Genomic DNA, 10,799 nt, shown 5'->3' on the forward strand with positions numbered 1-10,799 from the left:
CTTTTAGGCGAAGGAAGTATGACCGCTTTACCAATAGTTGAGACTCAATCTGGAGACGTTTCCGCCTATATTCCTACTAATGTAATCTCCATTACAGATGGACAAATATTCTTATCTGCGGATCTATTCAATGCCGGAATTCGACCCGCTATTAATGTGGGTATTTCTGTTTCCAGAGTAGGATCCGCGGCTCAAATTAAAGCCATGAAACAAGTAGCTGGCAAATCAAAATTGGAACTAGCGCAATTCGCAGAGTTACAAGCCTTTGCACAATTCGCCTCTGCTCTCGATAAAACAAGTCAGAATCAATTGGCAAGGGGTCGACGATTAAGGGAATTGCTTAAACAATCCCAGGCAAATCCTCTCCCAGTGGAAGAGCAGATAGCTACTATTTATACCGGAACAAGAGGATATCTTGATTCGTTAGAAATTGAACAGGTAAATAAATTTCTGGATGAGTTACGTAAACATCTAAAAGATACTAAACCTCAATTCCAAGAAATTATATCTTCTAGCAAGACATTCACCGAGCAAGCGGAAATCCTTTTGAAGGAAGCTATTCAGGAACAGCTGGAACGGTTTTCTCTTCAGTAACAAATAAATTTTGCATGTCTACTCTTGTTAGTAGAATAGGAATCGTTGAGAAAGCTTTTTCATTTGAATCATGCAAAAAAGTTTTCTTTGTTTTTAGTTTAGTATAGTTATTTAAAGAATAGATAGAAATAAGATTGCGTCCAATAGGATTTGAACCTATACCAAAGGTTTAGAAGACCTCTGTCCTATCCATTAGACAATGGACGCTTTTCTTTCATATTTTATTCTTTCTTTTATTTTTTTGCTTCTTCCGAGAAAAAACTGTTAGACCAAAACTCTTTTAGGAAATCAAAAAATCCAGATACAAATGCATGATGTATATATTATATCATGCATATATCATAAAGAAGGAGTATGGAGCCGGTAGTGGGAATCGAACCCGCAACCCCAAGGTTATGAGCCTTATGAGCTACCAAACTGCTCTATACTCTTAAACTAAAGAGGGGTAACTAGTGGATAAAAGAGGGTTGGATACGCCCCTCTACCAATATCTATACAAATAGAATAGTCCATTTATACAGAATGGTAAAGAGGGCTCCTCTATGATTATCAATTCCAGAAATCCATACAAATACGAAAGGGTATTTTATCCTTACCAACTGGATCTTGTTGCACCCGGTAACAAACACTCATAAACCATTTCTCGAAGTACGTGTCCGGATAGCCCAAAATGTCGATAGTTAGCTCTAGGTCTTCCGGTCAAAAAACAACGTCGATGAAGGCGTGTAGGTGCACTATTACGCGGTAGGGATTGCAATTTTTCTCGCATTTTCGTTTTTTCACTCAAACTCAAGGGAGAAACTTTGCTTCTTATCTTTTTTTTTAAAGATTGACGAATCAAATGATATTTCTGTTCTAATTTCTGCCGCTTCTTCTCCCTCTGAATCAAACTTTTTTTTGCCATAATGTGTCGTTGCTATTATTACCAAGTATACGGTTCTAATCCTAGATGGAAAAATAAATAGAAAAAGAAATCTAAAAAGGCAGATCCTCCCTCTCTATCAAGAGTAATGAACTAGGTGCTGATACAGTACAAAAAAACAAACTAAATTAACCAAACTTGCCTGATGTTGAGGCAATCAAGAAAGCTGCATAAGTGAATATATAACCCACGGAAAAGTGAGCTAATCCAACCAATCTTGCTTGCACAATGGAAAGAGCCACGGGCTTATCTCTCCAGCGAATTAAATTAGCTAAAGGTGTGCGTTCATGAGCCCATGCTAAAGTCTCAATTAATTCCTGCCAATACCCCCGCCAGGAAATTAAGAACATAAATCCAGTAGCCCAAACAAGATGTCCAAATAAGAACATCCACGCCCATACCGATAAACTATTCATCCCAAAAGGATTATATCCATTGATAAGTTGTGAAGAGTTTAACCATAGGTAATCTCTTAACCATCCCATCAAATAAGTGGAGGATTCATTAAATTGTGAAACGTTGCCCTGCCATAATGTGATATGTTTCCAATGCCAATAAAAAGTAACCCACCCAATGGTATTTAACATCCAGAAAACTGCCAAATAAAATGCGTCCCAAGCAGAAATATCACAAGTACCGCCGCGCCCTGGGCCGTCACAAGGAAAACTATATCCAAAATCCTTTTTATCTGGCATTAATTTGGAACCGCGTGCATCTAAAGCGCCCTTTACTAAAATCAATGTAGTTGTATGCAAACCTAGAGCAATAGCATGATGAACCAAGAAATCCCCAGGTCCTATTGTTAAGAAAAGCGAATTACTATTCTCATTAACAGCATTCAACCATCCGGGCAACCATAGGCTTCGACCCGCATTGAAAGCGGGGCCATTCGTTGAAGATAAGAGTATATCGAACCCATATGTCGTCTTGCCATGAGCAGATTGTATCCATTGGGCAAATATAGGTTCGATCAAGATTTGCTTTTCTGGAGTACCAAAAGCAAGCATGACGTCGTTATGAACATAAAGGCCCAAGGTATGGAATCCTAGAAAGAGGCTAGCCCAACTTAAATGAGATATGATAGCTTCTTTATGGTCTAACATTCTTGCCAATACATTATCCTCATTCTGTTCCGGATTGTAATCCCTAATGAAAAAAATAGCTCCATGAGCAAAAGCCCCTGTCATGATGAACCCTGCAATATATTGGTGATGAGTATATAAAGCAGCTTGAGTAGTAAAGTCTTGTGCTATGAATGCATAAGGAGGTAAAGAGTACATATGTTGAGCTACTAAGGAAGTAATAACCCCTAAAGAAGCTAGAGCAAGACCTAACTGAAAATGAATCGAATTGTTGATTGTGTCATAAAGGCCCTTATGCCCACGCCCTAATCGACCCCCCGGAGGAGTATGCGCTTCTAAAAGATCTTTAATACTGTGCCCAATTCCGAAGTTAGTTCGATACATGTGACCGGCAATGAGAAAAATAAATGCAATAGCTAAATGATGGTGAGCCATATCGGTCAGCCACAAACTTTGCGTTTGTGGGTGGAATCCCCCAAGAAGAGTTAGAATGGCAGTTCCCGCTCCTTGAGCGGTACCAAATAAATGATTACTCGAATCAGGGTTTTGGGCATAAAGATTCCATTGACCCGTCAAAAGGGGTCCCAACCCCTGGGGATAGGGTAATACATCTAAGAAATTATTCCATCGAACGTACTCCCCCCTGGATGCGGGAATAGCAACATGAACTAAATGTCCTGTCCAAGCCAAAGAACTTACCCCGAAAAGTCCTGACAAATGATGATTGAGACGAGATTCCGCGTTTTTGAACCACGAAAGGCTTGGTTTCCATTTGGGTTGTAGATGTAACCAACCCGCTATTAAGGACAGCGTAGAAAGAAATAATAGAAAAAGAGCTCCAGTATAAAGATCCTCATTGGTGCGTAATCCTATTGTATACCACCACTGATAAACTCCAGAATAAGCAATATTCACTGGACCAGCAGCACCTCCTCGAGTAAAGGCTTCCACAGCGGGTTGACCAAAATGAGGATCCCAAATCGCATGAGCAATAGGTCTTACGTGTAAAGGATCCTGTATCCATGATTCAAAATTTCCTTGCCAAGCTACATGAAACAGATTTCCGGACGTCCATAGAAAGATTATTGCTAATTGCCCAAAGTGAGAAGCAAAAATGTTCTGATAAAGACGTTCTTCAGTAATATCATCATGACTTTCGAAATCATGTGCGGTAGCAATACCAAACCAAATACGACGAGTAGTGGGGTCCTGAGCTAAGCCTTGGCTAAACCTGGGAAATCTTAATTCCATAATGCCTTTCAAATCCTCCTAGCCACTATCCTACTGCAATAATTCTCGCTAAGAAGAATGCCCATGTCGTGGCAATTCCACCCAGAAGGTAATGGGTTACTCCTACAGCGCGTCCTTGTATAATGCTCAAGGCTCTAGGCTGAGTAGCAGGAGCAACTTTTAATTTGTTATGAGCCCAAACGATAGATTCAATGAGTTCTTGCCAATAACCACGGCCGCTGAATAAAAACATTAAACTGAAGGCCCAGACAAAATGAGCACCTAAGAAAAAAAGACCATATGCAGATAATGAAGAACCATAAGACTGAATGACTTGCGATGCCTGTGCCCACAAGAAATCTCGAAGCCACCCATTAATCGTAATGGAACTCTGTGCAAAGTTTCCCCCTGTAATATGAGTTACCACCCCTTGATCACTTATAGTACCCCAAACATCCGACTGCATTTTCCAACTGAAATGGAAAATGACTACCGAAATTGCATTGTACATCCAGAATAAACCTAAGAAAACATGATCCCAGGCGGATACTTGACATGTTCCCCCTCGGCCAGGCCCATCGCAAGGAAAGCGAAAACCTAGATTTGCTTTATCGGGTATCAAACGGGAACTCCGAGCAAATAAAACACCTTTCAAAAGTATTAATACAGTCACATGTATGGTAAATGCATGAATGTGATGGACTAAAAAATCTGCGGTTCCTAATGGAATAGGTAACAAAGCCACTTTGCCACCTACTGCTACTAACTCGCCGCCTCCCCACGTTAAGCTAGTACTTGTTGTTGCACCAGGAGCTGTTACGCCAGGCGCAGTAGCATGGATATTTTGTACCCATTGAGCAAAGATAGGTTGTAATTGTATGGCAGTATCCGAAAACATATCTTGTGGACGGCCTAAAGCACTCATGGTATCATTATGAATGTACAAGCCAAAACTGTGAAAACCTAGAAATATACATACCCAGTTAAGGTGGGATATGATTGCATCGCGGTGTCTAAGGACGCGATCTAATAGATCGTTGTATCGAGTAGTTGGATCATAGTCTCTTACCATAAAAATTGCTGCATGTGCAGCAGCACCGACTATTAGAAATCCGCCAATCCACATGTGGTGTGTGAACAAGGAAAGTTGTGTACCATAGTCAGTAGCTAGGTATGGATAGGGAGGCATAGAATACATATGATGAGCTACAACAATGGTTGTAGAGCCTAGCATAGCTAGGTTAAGAGATAATTGAGCATGCCATGACGTTGTTAAGATTTCATAAAGACCCTTATGGCCTTGTCCTGTAAATGGGCCCTTGTGAGCCTCCAAAATATCTTTAAGTCCATGGCCAATACCCCAATTGGTCCTATACATATGACCTGCGATTAGGAAAAGAATAGCAATAGCTAAATGATGGTGCGCAATATCGGTCAGCCAGAGACCACCGGTTACTGGATCTAGTCCTCCGCGAAAAGTCAGAAATTCTGCGTATTTGGACCAATTTAAAGTGAAAAAAGGGGTTGCTCCTTCGGCAAAACTAGGATAAAGTTGAGCCAAAAGGTCCCGATTCAAGATAAATTCATGAGGAAGTGGTATCTCTTTAGGATCCACCCCAGCGTCAAGAAATTGGTTAATTGGTAAAGATACATGAATTTGGTGCCCCGCCCAAGAAAGAGACCCAAGTCCTAATAATCCCGCTAAGTGGTGATTCAACATGGATTCTACATCTTGGAACCAGGCCAATTTGGGAGCGGCTTTGTGATAATGGAACCAACCAGCAAAAAGCATTAACGCTGCAAAAATCAATGCACCAATTGCAGTACAATAGAGTTGTAATTCACTAGTTATTCCAGATGCTCGCCAAAGCTGAAAAAAACCAGAGGTTATTTGGATTCCTCGGAAACCCCCGCCTACATCACCATTCAATATTTCTTGCCCTACTATAGGCCAAACTACCTGAGCACTGGGTCCAATGTGAGTAGGATCACTTAGCCATGCTTCATAATTGGAAAAACGGGCGCCATGAAAGTACATGCCACTCAACCAAAGAAAGATAATGGAAAGTTGCCCGAAATGAGCACTAAAGACTTTTCGAGAAATCTCCTCCAAATCACCAGTATGACTATCGAAATCGTGAGCATCAGCATGTAGGTTCCAGATCCAAGTGGTAGTATCAGGGCCCTTAGCTAGTGTTCTTGAGAAATGGCCGGGTCTGGCCCATTCCTCAAAAGATGTTTTTACAGGATCCCTATCCACAACAATTTTTACTTCTGGTTCCGGCGAACGAATAATCATTAAGTCCTCCTCTTTCCGGACAAGACATACAAAGAGACCCGCCAACTGTCTTTTTAGTGAATCTTTGAAAGATATTATTTTGAAAGATAGATTTTGAAAGATAGATTTTGAAAGATAGATATTGTGATTAGTTCTTTTCTTTACTATCTACCATCCTTCTATTTTTTTTTAGTTATTCACTGGAGCAATTATATATTGAAGTCAATCCGAGGCAAGTGTTCGGGTCTATTATGACATAAAGATTAGGTGCCTAACGGACATTGTTTATCTTGAAAAACAAATATTTCTCGACGTAAGAAAAAAATCTTTTTTATTTTTAATTTAAGAAACTAGTGTATTTTTTTTTGAGGGCATAAGCTCCTATCTATATCTACTTTCCTTGAGCATAATATAGGGTTTTTTATTTGATTCTAAATTCCAAGATAACTCATTAGAATTATTAATAAGATGGTCCTAATATATTAGCAATATTTAGATTGCCCCCTCTTTTTATTCAGTTTATTACTTCTATTCTAGACCCTATCCCTATGGTTTATTCTTATGAAATATCATATAAAATAGAAGGTATAAGAAATGGATATAATGAAATTCTTGATTCGATCTTACGACCTAATTTATTTGATTAATGGATCAACAACCAAACCACCCATTTTATGAAAAAGAAGGAGCATGGTCTTATTCAAATTCAAAGCGCTTCGTAATCTTCAACCAGTTCTGTGCTTCAATATAATTTCCCGGAGTAAGCGCTATAGCTTGTTTCCAATATTCAGCAGCTTGATCAAACCAAGCTTCCGCAATTTCCGAATCACCCTGTAGAATGGCCTGTTCTCCTCGGTCGGAATAGGAAGTTCCTTCCCTTAGAACCGTACTTGAGAGTTTCCTACCTCATACGGCTCAGAAATTGCTATCTGAATTTCCCCTATCTTAACTGAATTCGATTTATCAAAAATCGATCCAATTTGTTCTTGGGTTAAGCAGAAGAAATTAATTACCTAAGTTTCAAACCCTAATTTTTATCAATAATCAGTTTGATCTTTTTTCCCACCTTCAGAAGAATGAAGCATAGATAGATATAGAGCCTTCGTTCAAATTTTCTGAAAGGTAACTATCCCGTTTTCATATATGAAATCTCTATAGAATCCTTGAAAAAGACTTTTTTCCATAAGAAAGAAAAAAGAACTTACTATCTTTGGGATCTGATACTACACCGCTGCTTAATCCCTTAGTGGATCGGCTCTATTACATAAGCGGATTCCTAAATTTTGCCCCATATCATGGGATAAGTAAGCAGTTTTTTTTAGTTGTATCGACCCAGTCGCTCACTAATTGATCTTTACGGTGCTTTCTCTATCAATTTGAGAAACTTTATCCATAGAGTAGTAGTATAGGCCATACTTTCTTCGTTTTTTGATTCTCGTGAAGTGTCCTTCCTTCCTACAGCTGATAGGGAAAAATCGTTGTTTTTACGATCCCTATGTAGAAAGCCCTTTTTTCTAGTATTTACTAGAAAATTTGATCCTCTCTTTTTTTTTTTCTTTCTATAGTGGAGATAGTCGCACGTAATGACAGATCACGGCCATATTATTAAAAGCTTGCGGTAAGAAGGGGTTTCGTTCTAGTGCCCGGAAATAATATTCCAAAGCCTTTGTATGCTCTCCATTGCTTGTGTGTATAAGGCCTATGTTATAGAGTATATAACTTCGATCATAGGGATCGATTTCTAGTCGCGTAGCTTCATAATAATTTTGCAAAGCTTCCGCATAATTTCCTTCGGATTGAGCCAACATCCGTTACGGTCGTTCATTCTATTCAAAAAATCTCCGTTCCAAAACCGTACATGAGGTTTTCATCTCATACGGCTCCTCCCTTCTGTACATAATAGTACTAAGCGAAATAATCTATAGAATCAAAATAGAATTAGTCCCGTCTCATTATGAACCGAAAGGGGCTGGTATTTTTCCAAGAAATCTCTAGCCAACCTTCCCACAAGAGGTTTTTCTTAACACCAATGAATTCTATTAATGCTAGAGGAAAACGATAGCTCCAATAATTTCTTTGTTCTCAACGCCTCCTATTTAGAGGAATTAGCTACTTCAACGATCTTTGATGGTTATAGGGGTATCCAAAGTACAAACCTGATGGTTGTTTGTTATCCCAACCATTCTTCCCAGCCCTGATACCGATCAGGAAAGGGGTAATTTCTAACAAAGTTTTTCTCTTGTTGATTCCTATTTCTAGGTGTAGTGCTTTTCTCCCCTATGCTGCCTACGGATACTAATAGAGTAGGATTGGCCTGTAATCCATACCATACCATATCCTGTAGGTGTAACCTTTCGCTCAATACTCAAATCTACAATTGAAGTATCTGAAGCCGCATCAATCGAGGATACACGACGGAAGGAATTGTTAGTTCGCCTCACCTTCCCGAAGCGTGGGTTTGTTTGCTTTACAAATTTGGTTCTCTCTATGCCAACCCCCTCTCTTTTTCGTAAGACTGAGGTATAGGTAGGGCTAAAAAAAAGCAAAAAAAAAGAGTCAAATCGCACCATCTCTATAATAAGTAAATGCCTTTTTTTCTCCTGAGGTTGTCGGAATTATTCGCAATAAAATATTGGCTACAATTGAGGAGGTCTTATCAATGAAATTTCCATTTACACGGGATCTAGGCATAATTCCCAACCCATTCTATATAGAATTGTTTTCATTCCTTCACAAAATAACATAAAAACAAACACATTCGATTCTTATAATTATAAATAGATTGATCCATATGCTCTACTCTAAATCCATATGCTTTAAATGGATAAGAGAGATAGAGATATGGATTTTCCGCTCAGCTCAAATTGTATCCTTTTCCTTCTGCTTGGACACGAAGAGATATGAAATATTTGACTAAGACTGGATTTCATTCCACTTTGCTATTTCTGAACAACAACTTATGTTATCAACTATTTCGTGTTTTCAAAGTTATTAATTGTCTCATACCCTATTTTTGATTTCGATAGTATGGTGTAGCGTATCTTATGCAAACGGAATTCTAAGGTTTCTTTATTTTATTATGCAATAAGAAGAATTCTTCCATTTTCTTTTTCTTTAGTTGCGGGAAAACCCAAATTAAAACTTTTTTTTTATAGCGAGCGCAATTTCTAGTAAAAAATCCTGTATCCTTCCACTTAGATCAAAAGGAATTTTTCCAATAGAACTATGGAACCCCCGAGTGGTTGCGGTTGTACCTGTACTGCAGGAATAAGAAAACTCGCTATTCACTCAGTTTATTTTCCATAATAAGTTATGTAGGAGAGATGGCCGAGCGGTTCAAGGCGTAGCATTGGAACTGCTATGTAGACTTTTGTTTACCGAGGGTTCGAATCCCTCTCTTTCCGTTTTTCTTAATTCATCAACGTTAAGGATCACAATGTATCAAATCAAATAACAATTTTTTCCAGCAATAATATCTTATATTATCTTATTTTGATTTAATAGAAATTAGAAATTCTCTATAGCAAATTACTGTGGTATGTAAAATACACATAGAGGAAAAAAGAAAAAAGGATCCTAATCCTAGGGTTAATCAATTTTAGCTAGTTGATGGGAAAATACAAATTAATGGTAATGGTCTTAGGGCGATTTAGTTCGGGGAAAGGGGAAGGGGAAGAAAATTCTATGAACCTTTCCTTTTTTCGTTAAGTTCAAGTCTGACGAGAGTAATATTCTACAACTAACAACTCATTTATTTTGAGACCGACCCACTTCCTATCTAGGATTTTATTTACTAGTCCTTTATATTCCAACGTGTCAATCGCCAAATGCTTTGGCAATTTCCCCGGGTCCGATGAAGCAATATAATTTTGAACCAGACCTTTTGATCTTTGGTTATCTTTCGTAGTAATAATATCTCGGGGTTTGCAACGAAAACTTGGTATATTGACTATACGACCATTAACTAAAATATGTCTATGGTTGACTAATTGGCGGGCCCCAGGAATGGTTGAAGCCATACCCAATCGAAAAAGGATATTATCCAAACGCATTTCAAGTAATTGTAGTAAAACCTGGCCTGTTGACCTTTTTGCTTTTCCAGCGATATGTACATATCTAAGTAATTGTCGTTCTGTCAGACCATAATGAAAACGCAATTTCTGTTTTTCTTGAAGACGAATACGATATTGCTCCTTTTTCCCAGAATTGAATTTTTTTTTAAGATTACTTCCGGATTTAGGTGTTTTTCTAGTGAGTCCTGGTAAAGCTCCCAGACGGCGTATTTTTTTTAAACGAGGTCCTCGATAACGGGACATGAAGACTCCTTTTTTTATTTTATTGAAATTTCATTTTACACAATTAATTTCATTGTATTTACATTACAGAATACATCGAAATTAAAACTGAATTAAACTACAGGATAAACAGAGTAAAATCAACTAAAGTACCCAAAAAAATGGAATTTCATCAAAATCTTTATTTTTTGTATATATATTATTTATTTTATTGTTTTGTATCTAGCAAAATTGTAAGGTAAAAAACATAAAAGATCCTGGATTCTCCATTTAATTCGGAAAAAAAGAGATTCTTGTTCGTAGAACATCGATAGAGAAAAAAAAAAGCCGACTATCGGATTTGAACCGATGACCCTCGCATTACAAATGCGATGCTCTAACCTCTGAGCTAAGTGGGC

The 10,799-nt window shown here is 38.3% G+C and overlaps 3 non-coding genes across 3 annotated transcripts; 1 reads left to right on the forward strand and 2 right to left on the reverse strand.

Annotated features, from left to right (window-relative positions):
- Positions 1 to 729: 729 nt before the first annotated feature.
- Positions 730 to 801, reverse strand: TRNAR-UCU (transfer RNA arginine (anticodon UCU)). Its single transcript has one exon. It is a non-coding gene; the product is annotated as a tRNA-Arg (tRNA).
- An 8,622-nt stretch (positions 802 to 9,423) lies between these two features.
- TRNAS-GGA (transfer RNA serine (anticodon GGA)) lies at positions 9,424 to 9,510 on the forward strand. The gene has a single exon. It is a non-coding gene; the product is annotated as a tRNA-Ser (tRNA).
- A 1,216-nt stretch (positions 9,511 to 10,726) lies between these two features.
- Positions 10,727 to 10,799, reverse strand: TRNAT-UGU (transfer RNA threonine (anticodon UGU)). Its single transcript has one exon. It is a non-coding gene; the product is annotated as a tRNA-Thr (tRNA).

Source organism: Aegilops tauschii, unplaced genomic scaffold, assembly GCF_002575655.3.
Source record: "Aegilops tauschii subsp. strangulata cultivar AL8/78 unplaced genomic scaffold, Aet v6.0 ptg001092l_obj, whole genome shotgun sequence".
NCBI lineage: Eukaryota > Viridiplantae > Streptophyta > Magnoliopsida > Poales > Poaceae > Aegilops > Aegilops tauschii.